The sequence below is a fragment of the Lemur catta genome, chromosome 11 (assembly GCF_020740605.2).
Source record: "Lemur catta isolate mLemCat1 chromosome 11, mLemCat1.pri, whole genome shotgun sequence".
NCBI classification, from domain to species: domain Eukaryota; kingdom Metazoa; phylum Chordata; class Mammalia; order Primates; family Lemuridae; genus Lemur; species Lemur catta.
This window is the reverse complement of record NC_059138.1, coordinates 54,216,930-54,239,056: the sequence shown is the minus strand read 5'-3', so window position 1 is coordinate 54,239,056 and position 22,127 is coordinate 54,216,930. Positions and strand designations below refer to the sequence as shown.

Sequence of the window (22,127 nt, the reverse complement as noted above, 5' to 3'; positions counted from 1 at the left end):
CCAGTGTATAACTAATGCCTATAATCAGAGTTTTCTAATCTCATTGATAACCAAGTTAGAAAACCAATTTTGTTTCAACCGGAATTCAAAATTGTCATTTTGCATGTCATACCAAAATAACTTTCAGGCTATTTTAAAAATATACCCAAAACAACAGTTCTTTGTCTTGTTTTTGCAGTATTTCTTCTGGTATTTGCCCCACAATGTGTACCTATCTAAAGGGCAGCGCAGTTGGGTCCCTCTAAGTGGTGTCAGTGTTGATTTGCTGGAAGAGGGGAAATTTCTTGCTAGAGGACATGATTTCTTTTCCTGTCTTGGCCAGCAAGAGTGCTGGTCCTCACTATTTGTTGTGGAGAGAACTGTCATAATAGGACATTTGGGTTGCCTGAGTTGTAAAGAGTAACGGAGTGGGGAGTGGGAAAGTCCTGGGTGAGCCTCTAATTAGTGTGTGACCTCAGGCCACTCACTCAGATACATGGACTTCGTTTCTCCACGTGTGAAATGAGGTCTCTGAAGTGCCTTCCAGCTGTAACTTTTCACGTTCAAAACTAGAATCTGTATATTCAATACATAAATTCTGAAGGGAATTTGTTTTTCAGACACAATGTCAAGGACAAAGAACAAAGACCTACTGTTTTGGCTTTTTTCCAGCATAAATATCTAAAACTATCTTATTTTATAGATTTGGGGATCCTATACGCCAAATCAAATCAGTCCCATCCCATCCCACCACAGATGTGTACATTCAGTTCCCCAAACATGCATATGTGTATGGCAAAATATAACATCTATATCAGTCATAATCATGGCTAGATCATATGTATTAATAAGGGAATCAAAATCTGATTAAAAAGGAAATCAATACGTAATAGCACAATTAGCATTTTTCAAATTACATAGCTACACTTTTAAGGGAAAACTATTATTGGTTTTTTTATGATTAACAAAAAATAATTGAAAACAAAAGCTGGATGTAGTTGTATTCATTTTATAAAGATTTGAGTATATATATGCTTAAGATTTGTGTACTTTTCTGCTATTTTAATAAAAAGTTTAAAAATGTTTTTAAATGCTGGAACTCAAATTGCATCTGAATTCATTGATAAATAACAAGATTTTTGTTCAGAGGCCATTTAAATATCAACTATATCTAAATTATTATATTTATATAAGGAACTTGTGACATATTTGGGCAGATATGAGAAGGCTATAAATAATGCAGCAGAGCAGTAAAATTATGAAATTGCTCTCTTGCTACTGAAAATTATGTTTTCTATGCAAAATCATGCTGAGAAACTTAGGGTGTAGCTATTGGAAACAACATTTAAAAAGTTACAAAGATTTCTACAAAGTCCTCATTATATAACATATTGCAAAATCACTGCCATACTTCAGATTAACTAAAATGATTGTGTGTTGGTGCTAACTCAAACAAAATTAAACGTTTGCAACACTTTGGGTTGGTTCCATGGCTAATTAAAGATCCTCTCTGTTGGGCAGCTTTTCTCAATTTTAAAAGAGGCTTGAAGAGGGGGGAAAGAGACCCATAAATAACTTCTCAGCCATTGCTTTGGGCTTCTGAAGGGCATTTTACCAGGAGTAATAACCTCAATTTGGGAGCAGAGGGACTGCAAAATTATGCACTCTTGCCATTCAGCCAATCTAGGAGGGTTATACAAATGGGAAGTCAGCAAAAATATGCATTATTTAAAATGCCAGATCTAGGATGCACGCAATGTGGGTCGAACATCCCCATTTCTGAGACTACTTTGGCTAGGGAGACCCAGACCTGTTTGGAGATTTGAGGTCATCTCTGTGGCTGTCAGCAGAGGCGCTATTCTTTGGACCTGTGTAGGAATCTTCCTCATTACCCTCTTTGTGTCCAAGTGTAGGGCAGCCATGCTCTGGGTTGCTCTGTTGAATGGCAAGAGACTACCTAAAGTTAATTAGGCAATAAAACATGACTGAGCATGAATCAGCAGTGATTAATCATATCTCAAACGTCTGCTGGGAAATAAGAGGTGAGGACGATGGGCTTAACACCCCGAAAGTCAGTTAAAACCAGCCCAGGCTTGAGGCCTGAAGTGCCTCCTCACAGCTGGTAAAACCTCCAGAGAGATGCTCTTCAGTGGCTGTTTGATCATAAGTATGTGTATGCAGGAAGTGCAACAGGCATGGCTCAGGTTTCTTGTAAGTAGAACGAGTTTGTCACAATGCAATCACTAAACTTTTATTATGCTTTCCCTGTACAGTGAGAAGGGATAGGTGTTTATTATTATGTACAATATACTGATGAAAAAGCTGACAGTAAAAGACATTGACTCCACCAAACATCACAAGCCACAGAAAAGGAATGGATTAATTGGCATGGAGCAGATGTTCACACAGGTAGCAAGATGGTCCTTCAAGATAGAGAGCCTGTAACCCATGACCAAAGAACTGAAAATTTATTTTGAAAGCAATGGGAATCTATAAATGTAATTTGATAAGGAGGGTAACATAATGGTGTTTAATGGAGATTATTCTTGTAGCAAAGAACAAGATTGGGAAAGAGAAATTACCATCCATATAGATACTGAATTATAATAATCAAAACCGGCAGTTACTATATCCCAACACCTCTACTATGGACTTTCCATGCGTCTCCTCATGTAATCTAAAAGGTAAGCAATAGCATTAGCTCCATGATGTGAATAAAAAATCCTTGGCATAGAGAAGCATTGAAAGGTCATCCATGTCTAAGTTAGCAAAGCCACGATTCAAAGCAGCATCTCCTGCTTCCCAGTGGTCATGCTCTAATCTCCGTGATGTGTCTCTGGAAAGAGAAAGTGAAGTTGTACTTGAGTAGCAACCACATTAAGTCAAGACATCATCATATGCTTGGACTGTTGTAGAACCTTCTACTGCTATTTCTGTTTCTACCTCCTATATTAGCTATCTATTGCTGCATAACAAATCATGCCAACATTTAGCTGCTTAAAAGTAATGAATATTTGTTATCTCACACAATTTCTGAGAGTCAGGAGACCAGGACCCACCAAGCTGGCTTGTTCTGACTTGGAGCCTGTCAAGATGTTGGTAGGGGCTACCATCGTCTGAAGGCCTGACTGTGGTTGAAGGATTTGCTCCATAGTTGGATCCCTCCCATGGCTGTTGGCAGGAGTTCCCAGTTTTTTGCAAAAGGTCTTCATTTTTCATGACAGGGGAGTTGCATTCTTGTAAAGAAAACGATTAAACAGTGTGGTAGAGGCCACGTTGTCTGCTTTGACCCCGTCTTAGAAGTTACACACTGTCACTTCCATAATATGCTATTCATTAGGAATGAGTCACTGAGCCCATCTCACGCTCATGAGAAGGAGAATTATGTCCCAATTCTTGCAGCAAGAGTTGTGGACATAATTTATTTGTGGACATACTTTAAAATCACCACACCCCCTCTTTAATCAATTCCACATGCTAGAGTTACATTAATCTTTTATAACAAATCTGATCATATCCCTATTCTCATTTACCTTTCAATGGTATCTCAATGGTTTGAAGATAAAAACCCAACATCTTTGGTCCTACTTGATGTGGCCACTGCCCCCTACACTTGCCAGTGTCATCTCTCATTCTTCTCTGGTTCTCTGGCCACACTCTCTTGCTCTGAGTTCCACCAATATGCCAAATTCCTTTGGGTTCCGGACTTTTGCGCATGCTGTTTCTGTAGCCCAGAATGACTTTCTTCTTGCTTTTACTTATTCATCCTTCATAACTTGGTCCAACAGATACTTCCTCATGAAAGCCTCTCTGACTCAGCCTTCATCGGCTCTCCAGCTACAAATTCATGTTGTAGCCTGTACTTCTCATCTGTGGCATTGATTACAGTTTACAGTAACTTATTCATCTAAATTTTTGGTTATGGCTGTAAGGGGTCTGTGTTTGTTTTGATCACCATTGAATCCTCGTGCATAATACAGAGTATGGCTGGTGTTAGTGTTTAGTAAATATGCCTGTTCTGAATAGGATACTAGGAAAGGAAGATGAATTGATGGAACAGATACATACAATAGTGAGATATGCCAATTATAGGGGCACCAGCAGGGGAAGAAAATTAGAAGACGAGGAAGGGATGTGTATAATCAGAACTCTGCTGCAGTGTCTTGGGTCTGGCTAGGTCAGTGAAGAGATACAGTCCTAATTCTAATGGCAGTAAACTGGAACAGCCTGGGTTCTGAAACTGTATAATATATCTGCACATCAGGGCAGCTCTGCATGTAGGACGCTCATTATGCTTAGAAGTTTTATTCTGTTTTGCTCCATCAGCAGCCTGCAACTCCATCACCCACAAATTATTAATAATATTTAAAAAGTGTACACATGAGAATGTTTTAACCATAACCCATGGGCAAGAGCAGTACCTAAAAAAGAGTCACTTCCCTAGTCTCATCCTCTTTGTTAACAGTTCAAGGAAGAGGCTCCTGGATCAGAACCATCCTGGGGTTTGTGGTATCTTTTGCGATAGGAATAGACATCTGGGTGAGAGTTGGAAATCGTCCACTGCTACTCATTGTGTTGTCAAACTCTTTGCACTCACAGGGACTAAGATGCCTGCATTTCAAAGTCCATTCGCATAGCATTGCAAGTAATAAACAAAAATAGTTTTTTGGGAAATGAGTTCAGTCCCAGCAGCACAGCTCTGAGCCTAGAGGGAGGACAAACAAAGAGGCTGCTAAGAATAAAAGCAAATTCAGTGTTTTTCTCATTATGTTTCTCCTGCTCGAGCCCCTAAAACCCCTTCTATTGTGTCCAGGCCTGAAAGCTTCTAGTGATCTGACTTAGCCTCTCTAATTGGGTGGTTTCAGTTCATCTTATTTTCCATTAAAAAAATAAACTCCTCAGCACTGTTGCCTCAGGGGTCCACATGGAACATGTTTACAAAGAAGATTTTGTGTTTATTAGCATTAAACAAAGCCCATTAAACAAAGGCCTCAAAAACCCACCCTAGCCTTAACAAGCTGTGGTTCCAAAAGTGAGCACTTGCTGTCACAAGCCATAAATCATTGCTGGTGACAGGCCCACAGGGCCCTGCGAAGGCTTTCCCCTCACTCAGCCAGGTTATGTGAGTCAAGGGAGCTTTAAGAAGACATCCCTCCAAAAAAATCACAGCCCTTCATTTTGGGTTGAGGCTGTAGGAAAGACATTCCCTTTAAAGTAGAAATTTATGAAGCACCTACTAATTTACTATCTGTCCAGCACATGATAGGTTATGTATGTGCATGTATGTGTATGTGTGTATAGTCTCTTAATACCTACAATTATTCATGTATATGCGGGTTTAGTGAGTTTCTTATTTTACAGATGAAGTCAGCGAGGTGCAGAGAGATTCAGTGACCTGTCCCACATCACACAAGGGGTGGAGTCAAAGTGTGAAACTGGGTCTATCTAAACACAGAATCTTTCCTTTTCCTACAACAGTGTATAACCTCTTAATGTAAGTTTGCACAAAAGCCTCTTTGAGACTCTCATTCTAAATAGGCAGATGGAGTAGGGGAAAGAGAGCAAAGGACCAGTTGACCTGAGTTTGGGTTCAGGGTCTGCGGCTGTGACATCCTGGGTTATCTGCCGGGCCACTTTCTTCATCAGGGCTTAGGTTAGCTGCCCTGCTACAGGAAGAACAAGTTATGCATCAAGCAACCAATATGTCAAGAACTAAGAAGAAATAATGTTCTGCAAGGGTAAGCTAGCAGGAAGAGAACCAAATTAATTTCAATTGCTGCCAGAGGAAAAAAAGACATTTAGCAATTGATAGCAAATGCTGACTGTTATGAGACAGAGCACAAGAGCAAGTTAAACCTGACCAGACTGACTAATAGAAACCATCAAGTAATTGCCTACTAATGCAGCTGCCTGAAAGGCACGGGAACGTTTGTGAGGAATTCTACCCAACCCAAGCATTTCACAGCACCTGAGAAGAAAGAACTGATTCTATGACTGTGTTAAATACATGTAGTTATCATTTTTAATTACTGCACTTAAAAGTGGCTGATTTATATATGCTCCTTAGTCTTTTCCTCCTCTTCCTCCTCACCAAATAGATACGTGATGAATGTTGAAGCAAGAAACGAACGAAATGCAAGTAAGCAAATAGTGCAACAGGTTCCCAGATGGTGCTTCCTGCGGCAAACTGAGGTGCATTTCACTAAGACGGGTGAGAAACATTTTTTACCAGTAAGATGAGAAATGAGACATAGATGGGTGTCTGATTAACCCCATATACACTACAAATTTTGTAAGGTAGAAACCCATTTCTCAAACATTTCTTGCTAAATTGAAATTTGACTTTTCACATTGTTTCGGGATGAATTAAATAAAATGATTATTTAAGTTAATCATTTTTGTCCTGAGACACAATAAACCCCTCCCTCATGTGAAATATGCTAGTCATATGTGAGGAAATCATCTATAAATATCTGACCTGTGTCTCATTCTGAGACAAAAGATCCTGAAGGCAGTTAGTGCAAAGCAATGCAGCAAGGTCTGATTAGCATGAGTGTCATTTTGAGGTGTCTAAATCTGTATAATTTTATTCCAAATGTGGGTTTGCCTTAGTAAAGACCCACAAAATTTTGTGACTTTAAACCAAGTTGGCAAACTATGGCCCAAGGGCTAAATGTAGCCCCCCACACCTGTTTTTATAAATAAGGTTTTATCAGAACATAGCCACACCTAGTTGTTTATGTAGCATCTATATCTGTTTTCAAGCTACAAGGGTAGAGCTGAGTAGTTTAGAAGAGACCTGCTATGCTGAAAGTATATTCCATCTAGCCCTTTACAGAAAAAGTTTGTTCATCCTTGCTCTAAACTATGCCTGATTCTCCTTCAAATCCAATCACATAAACCCAATCAAATCGACAATGCTTATTAAGATCCTATTGTGGGTAAACTGGCTCATTTACCTCTTACTGAATAATCCCAGGCAGAATCCCTCTGGAAACACCTAACAGGGTAGAGGTAATGGCAAATGGCTGTTTGCACAGCCCAGAGCTGCGGGATCATGGCCAACACTCCAATCTTTCAAGCAGCAAATATTTACTCATGGTCTCTTTCCCACTGCTCTCTTCTCAGCGTTCTGGGAAATGGACATATGAGGCTGTTTTAGTCCTTTTGTGCTACTCTAATAGAATATTTAAGACTGAATAATTTATAAAAATGAAAAATGAATTTTCTCACAGGTCTAGAGGCTGGGAAGTCCAAGATCAAGGTGCTGGTACCTTGTGTAGGTTTTCTTGTTGTGGTTTTTTTTTTTTTTTTTTTGCAGAGTTTCTGAATCATTTTTATAAGCTTAAAAATAGTTTTTATTTCAGAATGCAGAAAAAGTATTATGTTTTCTCTGCAGTCTAACAAAAAGGTTAACCTGAGTTAGTACAACCTTATCTTCATTTTTATTGAAATCTTTTTTTAATTTCAGCTTATTATGGGGGTATAAAAGTTCAGGTTATGTATATTGCCCATGCCCCTCCATCCCCCTGAGTCAGAGCTTCAAGCGTGTCCATCCCCTATCTTGTTGTGTTTTTATACAGCAGAAAAGCAGAAGAGAGACAACCCACTCCAGCAAGCCCTTTTTATAAAGGGATTAATCAGTTCAGGAGGGTAGAGTCCTCATGACCTAAACACCTACTAAAATGTCCCACCTCCCAACACTGTTGCACGGGGGATTAAGTTTCCAACACATGAATTTTGGGGGACACATTACGACTACAGCAGAGGCCCAGATCATCCTATGATACAGTTAAAATTCTGTCTGGATAAAATAGACTTACAAGAAACTAACACCCACAAGATTTAACTAAGAATTAGCCTTGACAACCTATTCAGATTTTTAAGCCCCTTAGGTTTAAAAACAGAACAAAAGAAAATAAAACATTAATTTTCTGACTTGGCAAGGACTTGTTTACAGTTATAGGAAGGCATTCTTAATTTTTTGGTAATGTAGATTATTAATAACAGTATGTAATATACATAAGCAACTAATTGCATATAATGGCAAGAGGGCATACAAACATGTTTGAACTCGTCTATTGATAAGGATCCCAGAACTCAGAAAGGAAGACAACAAAAAACCAAACCAAAACAAAACAAAAACCCAGGCTATGGTGATTTAAATTTGAACTGTAGCAAGACAGTAGCATGTTGAGACCAGTAGGGTAGTCATGGGGCCCATTTCTACCCTGGTTCCCTTCACATGTCAGTATTTAGAGCCCTAGAATGATTGATTTTTTTGAATAATACCTTTATTACTAGGAAATTGCTTACTCTCAAGCAGGATATGACTTCATTTGATGTTATTGTGCTATGGACACATTTCTCTATAATATGTTGATTACACATATGTGAGAAGATAAGGGCTCTTGTTAGTTCTCTCAGAAAAGAAACATTAGACATTTAAAACTTGGCAAGTTCCTGACAGTATTCTACAAGGGTTCATGACATTTTCATGAAGCTGTCTGTAACATATCAACTATCAACCTCTTTGACACTATCTACACCACAACATCCCAAAGGCAGTCAGAGGTGAAGGCTCTGGAGTCTAATTAACCTGAAAGTGTCAAGTTTTCAAATTCAATCCAGCTTGAAGATTCTAGGAAATTTTATATGTTCATCAATGCAACAAATATTTATCAAGTTAAAGGCAATGTTCAGGATACAAAAACAAATAAGAACAGGTCCTTGCCTCCAAGCACCTCAGAATTTATCTGTGCCATAAGAGAGTGCTAGATTGAGCTGTAACATGGAAAATTCCTAACAAAAATTATTCAAAGCTTTTCAGTAATAAATCAAATCTAGCATATTAGAAAATCATTTGGTATGTTAAAAAGATTTTGCTAGAAGGAAAGAGATTGTATGCTGCCTTAAAATGGTCGTAGTTTTTTTAACCCATCTTCCTGTTATACTCAAGTTTAAAATTTTACACAGTAAATTATTTATTAATTTAAAGCAGACAGCAGGTTTAATGCAAGAGTTTAATGCTATTTTTTAAAAGACTATGGAGCTATTAGTCTTTGATAATCTTGAAAGATCAAAGCTCTTAAAAATAGTAACATATGCCTATTACTATTTGAAGAGAAAAAGGTGAAAATAAACATGTATAGCCATTGAATGCTGTTAGATCCCAGAATAGAAAAAAGTCATTAGTAAAATAACTTGGGAAATCTGAATGAAGACTGTAGTTTAATTACTAGTATTCTACCAATGTTAATTTCCTAGGTCTGATAAATGTATTATGCCTATGAAAATGTTAGCATTAGGGGAAACTGGATAAAGAGTATGGTGGGAACTCCCTGTTCTATTTTTGCAGTTCTTCTGGAAATTTAAAATTATTTTAAAACAAAACTACTGAAGAATAATGTATAATATATCCCAATATCCTAAGTTGTTTTTGAAAGCAATTTAGCTTTTCTCATGTCTTAGTATATATGTGAGAGACCTCAAATAAGAGCATCTGAAATTGGCCAGATAGATAAGGCATTACCAGGACTTATTTTTTCCTAAGATGTGTAAATATAGGTTTCCAGTGGCTCAAATGTCAAATGTCCAATCGGCTATAAGAATTAGAGGCAAAAGTATATAATTATCTATAGAAGTAGAGATAGAGGGATTTTAGGTGTCTTTTTCCCAGTGCTTCTCCATTTATCCATCAATATATGCCTTATGGTCAGAGTTAAGGTACACTCCAGAGGGTGTGGAGGTTTGCCAAAGTGACACACATACAGGTGGAAATCATCTTCCCAGTCTTATGGTTGAACTTTACAAATTCACACAATATATTATGCTTCATATACTTAACTTTCCCCAAAGTTTTCTTGTCAAATTGATGCTCCAGAAAAAATTGATGGTCTTAGTAATTGCTTGAAAAAATGTTAGCTTATTGTATCATGTTCATCCAAGGGTATCACTTAATTTTTGGCATAGCACTGTGAAATTTGGTGGTGGGGCAGGAGCCGGGAGAGAGGCGGACTGTAATTCGAGAACAGAGTTCTTGGCCTAATAGACTTGATGCAATTTGCTCAAGATCTCCATCAGGTGAGTAAAGACCAACCATTAGTATGGTTGGGTCTTGAGCATGTGGAATGCCATGGTTACTGTCAGAGGCACAAGATGCTTTAGTGAGGGAAGCTTTCGTCCCAGATAGTTCCTGAGAAACTTTCCCCTTTTATGTTTCCTGATATTCTTTTTTCTTTATTTTATTTTATTTGAATTTATTTTTTGTCATCTTCTGTCTTTTCCCCATATGGAGATGGGAAGAACCTTTTCAATATAGCAAATCCAGTCAATTTAGCAATCCAGAGTACTGGCATGCATTTTAAGGTGCCTTTTCTTGCATCTACCATTAAGCTTGTTATACTGATAAGACCATCCTCATGGAGCCTGAAACACTAAATAAGAATGTGTGCCCTTCAGAGTCCCCCTTTTGTAAAGTCCAGAAAGCACAAGATGATGGGAACTCAATCTGATGACTTCAGGCAGTACAGGTGAAAATGCAACTCTAACTTGAGAAATTTCAACCCCAAGTTCCATTTATATAGTTAAAGGAAGGCCAGTTTGAATTATTGAAATAATTCTCCAATTCATGAATTTGTTTGGCTTAATCAAGCCTGACCCAACATTTATTACTCAGATAACATTTTCTGTAATCATTTAGAAAGTTCAAGGTTTATTTGCCTGTTTGTTTTTCTCTTTAATTCTAATCGATGACCAAAGTTAGTATGGTAAAAACTATTCTGAATAGTATTCTAGCAATTAATTAGAACTGCAATACAATGTACACTAATGTAAATTGTAATTAGTTTGATGAACTAAAAATCAAAAATAATACATTGCACAGCCACATTCCAAAAATTGGAACAGGAAATATAACAGCCTATTGTTTCCGGTATATGGTTAATTTTAGTACCACAAAAAACCACAGTTTTTTTGTTTTTTTCCGATAAGGGAGGCAATAAAAAAAAAATCAAGTCAGCCTGTTTGGTAAACAAAACAAAACAAAATTTAAGCAGACTTGGCCAGCTCCTGTGTTATTTTAGGAAAGATATTACATCTAATCCTCAGATCTCAAGCTCCCATGAAATTTTATATAGATGCATTCAGGGGGCATATTAATAAAAGTTATGAAAGAGATCTTGGTAATGTGGTGCTATGACATTTTAGAATTGTGGTTTATCTCCTATTTGTCACAAGGTAAGAGTATCTCCTCTATTTTTCTACTGATGCCCTTTTGAATTCATTTCTAAACATATTTTTTAGAAATTGGAAAATGGAGTTTGCCAAGCATATAATTTACTCATTTTCATGGGTTATAAGTATAAACCAGAATTATCTTTTCTACGTGATATTATTCCAATCCTAGCATATAGTTGAAAGGATATTGCTAGATTTACCTATCCCCAGTATTCATAGAATATTAATGCATTGGATTTTTCTCCTCTGTGTTTCTCCTGAGTTCTTAGGGAAAAAATATGTGAATTTTAATCAGACCACATCATATAGGAGGTATAAAAAATTTTCCAAGATTTTATGTTAGTGGAGTTTATTCTTTTGCCTGATATCATATCTAAAATTACATTTGGAAGGCATAAATTTATAAAACAAAAATCTCTCACTTTAATCTTTAATAGTCATCCCACAAAGGGTAAGAGTACACTTTCTGGAATCTGAGGGTCAGAAAAAAATATCTCTGTGACATAAAATTAAAACTAAGGCATAAGACATCAACTTTGATTTTATAGTTCAGATATCCTCTCTTCCTTCTGCTATCCAAATATCCCTCAGCAAATCATAATAGGATGTTGGTTATCAGATAGCTTATAAAAATCTTAGTATTTGTCTTAGTCCATTTGGGCTGCTATAACAAAATACTTTGGACTGTGCAGCTAATAAACAGCAAATATTTATTTCTCACAGTTCTGGAGGCTGAGAAATCCAAGATCAAGGCGCCAGCTGATTTGGTACTTGGGGAGGGCCTGCTTCCTTCATAGATAAATGCCTTTCCATTATAATTTCAAAAGGGGCAAAAGGGGCTAGCTAGCTCTCTGGGGTCTCTTTTATAAGGGCACTAATCCTGTTCATGAAGGCTCCTCTCCCATGATATAATCGCCTCCCAAAGGCTCCACCTCCTAATACCATCATATTAGGGATAGGTTTCAATGTATAAATTTTGGGAGGACACAACCATTTAAACCATAGCAGTATTCAACCTCAGAAGAATTACTAATGGCAGACAATTTATGTGTTAAACCATAGCGTCTGGAATTTTTCTATGTAGCACACTTCCCTTCACCCATCCTGTGATTTTTTGAAAAATACTCCCCTACTCCCATTCTACATGCTCCTATGGGTCCAGATTTGCTTCTTCATCTCTGTAACAAAGCTGATCAGATGGCCTGGGCCTGGTCAATCACAGTACTCCATTCCCCTGAATACACTGAGTAGAACAGAGATAAACACATGAGGCAAAGAGGGCCAAGGAGAGTCTTGCCTGGGACTGATACATAGCTGCAGAGAAAGGTACTTTGTTCCTTACGCTTGTCAAGCCAGATGGTGAAAAGCTGTGGTTACAAGTGGCCATCTTCTTTGGCCACATCAAGAAGCTTCCTGCAACAAGAAGTAAAGAGACCCCACCTAGGTTCCAGGGATGGGTCATCCCTCTTGTCCTCTGCCCCATGTACCCTACACCACAGCACGGCCTTCCATTATAGCACAGCCTTCTCACATCACAATGTCCTGCAGATGGCGGGTGGGTTGGATTGTACTTGTCAAAAATTTAATAGCGTTTAAAAAATGAGAAGACAGAGAAATAGCTGCATAATCTGAAGAAGTCATATTTTATTGTGTCATAGTATAAAAAACTGAAAAATATTATCAAGGTAGAAATTAAAAAATAAAGAAATATGAGAAGCCTCAGCTCATGGGGTAACCAAGTACTGATTACAATTTATGCCCTCTCTCAACTTTTTCAAATTATTCCATATCTCTGTTTAGAAGGTCACTGGGTAGTCCTACAAATGAAGTCAAACCTTTTCTATCCTATAACCAATCCTTGTCAGCATAATATACTGACACGAAAAGGGACATCATTAAAAGTCAGATTTTGGCTAAAACATTTTTTTCTGTGAATAACATATTTTCTTCGATTTTTCTGGACACACAGAATAACTAGGCAAAACATTAAGACTCTTAGCCATGTCTTTCAAATAGTACCAGCAAATGAGTAATGATAATTCTACCCTCTTTATACAGATGCCATGCTCTTCATTCACAGTGCGAGGTTATAAGGTTCAGTCATTCCAATAAAGTCCCTCAGTGAAACCACAGGCCCCAACTACCCCCTTATAATCTATCAGACTATGACTTAGAAAGACTGTGTCTTTAGGGATTCACTACATGTGATTTTAGGAGGGGTTCCTCCTGAAATCTAACCTAAATTCTACATTTCCATGAACAGGAAGGCTTAGCTACAAAAGACTTTGTTTTCTTTTTTCTAAACCTTCTTAGGATTTCTGTGTGGAAATAGTCCACACAGATTTAATGTTCTCAGCATTTACTCAGTTTGTGGCTTTCCTCCAAACTCCCACACACATTTTCCACATTCTGCTTCCCTGGAAAAGTAGAATCTTCCAGGTCTGCTCAGTGTGAAACATATTAAAATAATTGTTTCACAGTTCCCACAAACTCTGCTTTCAAGCGGGTCCCCTAGACTCTGCCCCTCCAGGGGGCAGTGGTTTGCAGTTGCCTGTGGTATAGCAGACTGTGAGATTCTTCCTTGACCTGCCTCACATGGCCAGGTGCCCACCCCCACCCCATCACGTATGGCTTCTCTTTCTCATTTCCTGTGCTTTCACATTGGTCCTTACATTGTATATTCTGACCACTTGCCAATTCATCAATGCTCTGTTGAATTCTAATCTCCTCCAGAGTGAAACGAGGGAACGTGTTCTCTCTTTTATCACAAAAGATAATTTTTGCCTCAACATCAAATGTCTTAAATCAATAGCTATTTCAGAAACCCAGAGGGATAGAGGGAGAGACATAGGCCACGCACACAAAAAGCAAAAATCAAAAACACTGATGCCAATAGCAAGAGTCAAAAAGTTGACCCTCTTCTGTCCGAACATCTCATCTTTCTTCCTATTTCTCCATATATTTGAATCTAATTTGTTTTCCCTCAAAAGGTAGTAGAGGGTTTTACACTCAATGAAATTTACTTCTAAGGTATCAAAGTCAATATCACCAAATATTGAAAATCCTGCTTTATGGTATTTCATTTACAGTATTTACATTATTTCATTTGACATTCATAACTACTTAAGTAGACTTCTGGCAAACAGCCATTTATTCAACAAATATTCACTGAAAACTCGTGATATGCCAGAGGAAGGGACAGTGGTAAAAGGCCAACAATTTGGGATGTTCTATGCAAAACAGATTATAGGATGCAAGAGGGGATGGGTGGAATGGTTAAAAAGCTCTTATGCTATAGATGTGAAATGACTGTGGCATGGACTCGTGTGATACAACACTGGTAGTGATGGTGGAGGAAGAGAGAAGATATGGATTTGAGAAATGTTTAGGATGTAAAATCCACAGTCTATGTTGAGGGTTGGATTTTGGGTGTGGGCAAGATTTAATTTCCAAAGCAGGAGGTATCAAGGAACTCCTAGGTTTCTGGGTGTGTAACTGGAAGGATGAAAGTGCTGTTCATGAAATTAGAAAACAGCTCATGAAATTAGGAAGAGAACATCTGGGGGAAGTAGATCATGAGTTTGAATTTAGATAGGTTGAATTTGAGGTACACCTGGATTACCCCCCAAATCTATCAGATATGCCATTAGATATATAGGTCTTAAGGTCAGAGGAGTGGTCTGTGCTGGAAATACAAGTGTGGCAGTTGTTTGCATATGGCTGTTCATGCCATGAAAATAACTGCAATGAAATTCATCTGGTGTGAAGCTATGGAATGATGAGTCCCTAGGAAAGTGCTTCCAGGAAGAGAAACCATCAAAAGAGACTGAGAAGATACGGTTATGGAGCTGGAAAGCATCTCCAGAGACTGTGATAAAACAGACACTCTAAGCATAAAAGGAGGAATAAAGATGTGGCTAATGATGCCAAGAAGTCATGTATTTTATATTTATGGACATAGACTGAAAAGCTGTTTTGTGTGTGTGTCACGTAAGTGTCAGAAGACGAGAAAGGACAGGCAGAGGGTGGAGGAGTTACAGGAGTAATGTGCCGGGCGCCTCTCAAGTGATTTATTAAAGAATCTCACTTAATTCTCATAGTAACTCTTATAGATGAGGAAACTACAGTTTATAGAAGGAAAATGAGACGACCTTCCCAAGCTCACACGGCTCTGTGAGGCAGCACAGCTAGAACTCAACACTCAATGTTAAATCTATCTGACAGTTTTCTCGCTGATGATATATTTTTTAAAATTATAGATAATAGGCTTCTTCAAAATGAAAACGGAGTACGTTTACAAATCACTTTTGAAATTTAAAAAAAAAAAGAAAGTTAGTCACCATTGTATTTATGTTTAGGAGTTCCATGTTTCATTTTATCTGTAGTATGTGAATATATTTTAAAAAGTTTATTATAAAAATCACCTTAACCCTCCCCCACCCCCACCCTATTTCTACTTTGGAGAGAAATCACTGTTAACTCTTTTATCCAGGTGGTTGCTCTTAGTTTTGTTGTTGTATTTATTTTCATATTTCTAAATAAGATGCTTATGCCGCTATTTCTAAATTTACAATTTTTGGATACTGACTGTGCACTTTCTGTTATGGTAGCTATAGCCCAATTACACATGCCCACTTCCTTTTCTCTTCCTACCCAAACTAATTACATCATGAATTCAATTACAGAAAATCATGTTGTACATTAACATAACTTCGTAAATATTATTCATTAGAGACAGATGTTGTATTATGTGTATGTTTTCTCAACTTAATAATTGCCTCATTTTAATTTACATGCTTTTTAATAAACCTGTCCTTAATTCCCCTCCATTACCTCATTAAAGTCACCATAAACCAACCACTAGTTTTTTCAAAATGCTCAAATTTGTTAACTAAATCCTCTTACTCTTCAGCATTTTCATTTTCATAACTAGGCATGAAAATGCCTCCCTCCATCTACTTTCTCCTTCTGGCTTCCAGCTTCCCCTGCATGTATATTCTCCTCTTTAGCTCTCATCCTTGCCCTCTTTAAAAAATGGAATCCACTGAGGGTGGAAAGCAACCTGTTACCTGTCCCAGGTCATTGACACTTCAAGTGTAGCTTACCTGAACTGTGAAATGTAAGGATTTGTTCCCTACAGGAGGCAAGTGGATAAAGGACAGAGAGATCCTATTTGCACCTTGAAATCAGCTTAAGAGGCCACCATTTGTCACTGTGGGTGTTGAAGTGTTGCCTCATCAGTGTCACAAGCACTGGCATGTTGATTTAAGACAATAACTTAACTTTCCCTGAGAATCCTCCCTTCATAAGACTGGTGCCGTAATCATTCTTAGTTACAGAAACATTGAAGTGAAGGCTGATTTTAAAACAATCTATAAACTCTACACATCATTAATCTTGCATTAAACCAAATCATTCCTTAAGATGTAATTTATGTTCCATAAGTTATTTTTCCTAGTTTTTAAAGCACATTATTAAATATTTTATGAGAAATTGCTGTCACTATGTCAGAAATATAATAACAGCAGGGAATTTTACATTCAGTCTTAGGAAAATAATCATACAGTAGATTGTGGAGCAAAGCAAACTGGTTTACAGTCACTATTAATCTATTTTTGTAAGGACTATTGTTTTAGAAAACCACCCAATCCTAAATATATATGGTTGAAAACTAGATACTCTTAAATATATTCATTGGATTGCTCAACCTAATTGACACTTGCTATAGCATAGATCTAAGCTGGATTTTATAAAGGGCCATAATATCTTGCTCTTAAAATAAATACAGACTTCTGGTCAAGAATGGCACATAAACCACAAAGTGGTAGGTGATAAGGATGCTGTAATTTGTGAGTAAGATTTTTTTTTTTTTTTTTGAGACAGAGTCCCACTCTGTCCCCTGGGCTAGAGTGCCGTGGCGTCAGCCTAGCTCACAGCAACCTCAGACTCCTAGGCTCAAGCAATCCTTCTGTCTCAGCCTCCCGAGTAGCTGGGACTGCAGGCATGGGCCACCATGCCCAGCTAATTTTTTCTATATATATTTTTAGTTGTCCAGCTAATTTCTTTCTATTTTTTTTTTTTTAGTAGAGACAGGGTCTAGCTCTTGCTCAGGCTGTTCTCGAACTCCTGACCTCAAGCAATCCTCCCGCCTCGGCCTCCCAGAGTGCTAGGATTACAGACGTGAGCCACTGCACCCAGCCTAAAATATTTTTCTTTTATCAATTGAATTTTAAAACTCTAATTTGGGATTATACTAATTTATTTATATATTTATCAAAATATATTTTCATTTAATACATTTTAAACCTTGTGTATTAGTTAGTATAGACTAAATTATTATAACAACTAGAACTCTAAATTTATAATGGCTCCATTCAATGAAGTGGTTTTAGGGCCCAGATGCCTTTGATCTGGTGACTTTACTGTCCCCTTCGTCCTTATCATTGTCCACACCCAGGGGAGGTAGGAAGAGAGTGTGAAGAGGCATACTTGCTTTTTATGAGCCTTGGCTCAGAAGTTAGCATGAATGACTTTCACTCATATTTCATTGGCAAGAGCAAGTCATATGGCCACACGTAGTGGCAAATGGGATGGGGGAATTTAGTCCCTAGCTGAGCTGTAACTTCCCATCTACAATTGTATACCATAGAAAAGATAAACAAAATTTAAGAAAGAATACCATTTCTGACATAACTTGTTTCTGATGCTTTTGGCAAGCAGAGATTTTTAAGTCTTATGAAGTTAAATCAATCATTCCTTTTTCTTTCAAAATATTTTCTGATTCACTGCATGGGAACATGGCAACTGAGCAGAAAGTAACAGCTTAGAACTTGCAACAGTCTTCTCATTGGGCTGGGGAGAAAGAAATTAGAGTGCAGCATTCCCAAGACAACCAGGACTTAAAGGATCAAGATCCCAGGAAAAAAGGAATCTGCGGAGAAGTGAGTCCAATCTTCTGCATATAATCGGCCCTACCCAATGGGTTTGCTGGCTCCTAATCAGTGCAAATGTGATGAGAAAGGCTGAGAAAGCAGGCAGAAAGTGGCTTCTAAAAATCTAAGCCTTTAAGCAGAGAACACAGTAATTAGATGGTACCAGAAAAATTGAAGTTTGAATTCATGGCCAACCAAAGAGTAGCCCATGCTTTCCATTGATAGCCGGAAGCGGCTATTCTTTAGGAGTAAATCAGAAACAGAACAGTTCAACTGGATATAACTGCATCCCAGAATAAAATTAAATCTCTTGAAAAAAATCGTATCTGGCAATTCTACTTAAAAGTTCTCTGTATCTGTTTATACAGTGATAAACTAGTTATAGGGAACCCAGAATGATTCACTATTTCCCTCTGTCCTCTCCTTATCTTTTGGTTTTACTTGGAACACTGCAAAAATGCTGGCAAACTTTCTTGGAGTTGTCAGGTTGTTTTTGTTTTGTTTTTGTTTTTGTTTTCACAGAATGTGATTTGCTTGTCCCGCCATGAGTTAAGTAGTCTCTGTGGGATGTTACAAAAATGTTTATCTTTCTTTTCTTTTATTTTTTGTGGGACATGGAAATACTACAATTCTGGAATAGTTGGTGGTTCATGTTTGACTTGGCTTTGGTTAAAAATTGGAATTTTACAAATGAAGAATTTCTAAATGTCACTGGAAAACAAATTGTAGAAGCAGCAATTGGTTTAGGTATTGAATATAAAATATAGTCCCATTCTTTTATTTTAATGTGAGTGTATAACTAGGGACAAAAATACATTCTGTTTGTCAACTATATATCTCCATACTTGTTCTGTCATTAATTAACTAAATGTGCTAATTTCCTTGTTTTAAAATCACATCTCTAATTTTAAAAGTTATTTTTGTTAATTTCTGCAAATATCTTTCATTTTAATATTTTATGAAAAATCTAAAGAGGAAAAGTCATAGAAGCTAAAACTTTTTATGTTACTAACAAATATGAGAATAAGCCTATCTATAGAAGATGTTCAGAAAAAAAATTTTTTTCTAATTATATCTTAGTGAGTATACCTTGTATACTCAAGTATTACTTGAGTGAAATGAGTTTTTAAAAAATATAATGTGAGACTCTGGAAATTGAGGTTGCAACAGAAAGAGAATAAGCCCTTTCTACCATTATGTGTGTGTGTCGGGGGGAGGAATTTGTGGAGGGAGGGTGCAGAAAGTAAGGGTCCAATTTAAAATTTAGTTTAATTAGTAACATCACAACAAGTTCTCTGATCTATCATGGAATCCTGTTCCAGAACACACACAGAAATTAGAGAATCTATGCATGTCAAATAGAGACTACAATAGCTAGGTATTTACATAAACATAAAAAATATTCCATGTAAACATAGACTAAATCCCACAGAACATTTGGGGAAAAAGTTAACTTCTTCTGTTCTATACTTTTGATTTAAGGATATTCATGAAAGAGTTTTCTTACTTTGAAGTTATTTGACACATTCATAAGTAGTTCCTAAAAGAACTCTTGGACTCATCATGAACTAGAGGAAATAAATACTTTTTTAGCTCTAAGTTTCCTTCATGTTTCAATTTTAAACGTTTAAGCATAGTTTGGTAATTCTACTTCATTCTTTTTGTAATAGTACCAGTTCAGAAACTTGTGGTGAATCAGTTCCAGAATCATTTCATTTTACCTGCACAGACTTCAATTTTATGAGTATTTTATTTTTCATATGTATAATAGATAGGCTCTGTCTTTGTACTAATTTGTTCCTATTTTAATTTTTACTGAGACTCCATGTTTTGCCTGAATCTTTGATGCTTCAGGCCATGAATATTTCAAAACACAGCCCATTTTGTGCTTAAAAAGCATTAAAGACCAGAAAATGTAACATACTGTAAATTGAGACAAAAGAGGCTGAGTTTGTGTTTTTTTTCTTTTATCCAAAACTGTTCAAATTTTATGAAGTGGCATTATAAATACTCTACAATCCCATTAAGAGTTAACAGAGATGCCAAGAAACAAGACCAATGACTGAAAGCAAAATGCAAAAGACAATATAATTAGATTCACAAGTGATTTAGATATTGAACCCATTCATTGAAACAACCATAACAATTTTAAAAAAAGGGTGAAAAATAATCAGAATCACATGGTTTCACCAGTGAATTCTTCTAAATATGTAAGGAATTAGGCCATATAACCTTGATTCTAAAACCTGATGAGTCATTGCAGAAAAAGAAAATTATAACCAATTTTCTCTAATGAATAAAGACATATGAATCTTTAACAAACATTTGCAAATCAAAGTCAACAGTATATACAAATGAATACTGTGTCATGATAAATTGAGTTTAATCTGGAAATGGAGAGTTGGTTTAATATTTGAAAATCAATGTTATTCACCACATTAAAAGAAGATTTTAAAATCAGATCATCTCAATAGATTCAGAAAAAGAATATAATAAAATTCAACAACCACTTGGGAAACTAGAAATCTAAACTTCTTTAATCTGGTAAAGTATTTATAAAAAATACCTAAGAAAATATTACATTTAATGTTATAATATCCAACTTTTTCACCTTGAATTTGGAAATGAGATCACCACTGCTCAACATTATACTGGAGGGTCTAGCCAGTGTAATAAAGGAAAAAATAGGAAAAGAAATACAATGCCAAGGAATTGTAAATGAAGAAATAAACCTGTCCACTTTTTATAGACAACATTAATCAGTGAATGATCTTGAAAAGTCTGCTTTTATTTCATTTTTATAGACCATCAACAGTTAGAAAATGAAATGCTTGAGAAAGATATTTACAGTAGCATCAAAAATATCCATACATAGTGATATATCTAGCAAAAATGTTGCCAGATCTCTACACAGAAAACTATGGAACACTGTTTTGAGAAACTGAGATAACTCAACAAAATTAGAAGGATATGTAGTGTTTAAGACTTGGAAAACTCTATGTTGTAAGTGTATCATTGTTCCTCTAATGCAATGCAATCCCAGCCAAAATACTGTTTAAGAATGAAAAACTCATGACAAAACTTTATTTAAAAGGGGCAAGTAAAAGTTGCAACATGAAAGCATCAAAAGGGGTGCCAATAATATTCTACTTTGATTATCCAGGTATTTGCTTTATAATAACTTGATATGCTATGTATCTGGGTTATATGCACTTTGTCTATGTGTGTAGTATTTTATAATAACAGAGGTTCATACAAACAGATTTATTATCATATGACAAAGGAATGGGATCCCCTTTTTTTACCATTAAATGCCTACAACTTTTCATTTTTCTTGAGGCATTTATTTAGCTCATCTATGTATTTCCTGAGTTATATTAATCTATTCACAGTAATCTCTCTAGAAGAAAATTCATGTAATAAGTCATATCTTTTTTTATTAATAAAAAATTGTATCAGTTAGCTTTTTCTGTATAGTATATTGTCCCAAAATTTAGTGGCTTAAATTAACAATGAAATTTGTCCTGATTCTGTTGTCAGTTTAGTAGCCTGTGCTCAGCTAGGTGTTATTGTGGTCTTGAGTGGGATTACTCAGGCATCTGTGGTTAGCTGCCAGTTATCCAGGCTGCTCTGCTTCTGGGGGTTGGCTGGCTGTTGGTTAGAGCAATAGAAGTGACTGGGCCGTATGTCTTTCACCATCCAACTTATTCAATATGGCTGGCGAGAGTTCCAATAAGAAGAGCAAGGCCTCTTAAGGACTAGTCTCAGAACTGACACAATATTATTTTCCCCACATTTTATAGTCCAAAGCAAGTTTCAAGGCCAGCCCAGATCCAGGGGTGTAGAAATAAAATTCACCTATCGATAGCAGGAGCTGCAAGGTTACATTACAGGAAATAGGACTTCAAGGAGAGGAAGCTTTGAAGCAGGTTTGCAATTTGCTAGACTTTGTTAAGATGAAAGCTTTTTTCCTTTTTA

General features: G+C 36.7%; 1 long non-coding RNA gene across 1 annotated transcript in view; it reads right to left on the bottom strand.

Moving 5' to 3' along the window:
* Positions 1 to 2,238: 2,238 nt before the first annotated feature.
* The window catches only part of LOC123647047, a 32,965-nt gene continuing 13,076 nt past the window's right edge, over positions 2,239 to 22,127 (bottom strand). The window contains exon 3 of the long non-coding RNA XR_006738115.1: positions 2,239 to 2,815. This is a non-coding gene — a long non-coding RNA (uncharacterized LOC123647047). The remainder of the gene's footprint in view (positions 2,816 to 22,127) is intronic.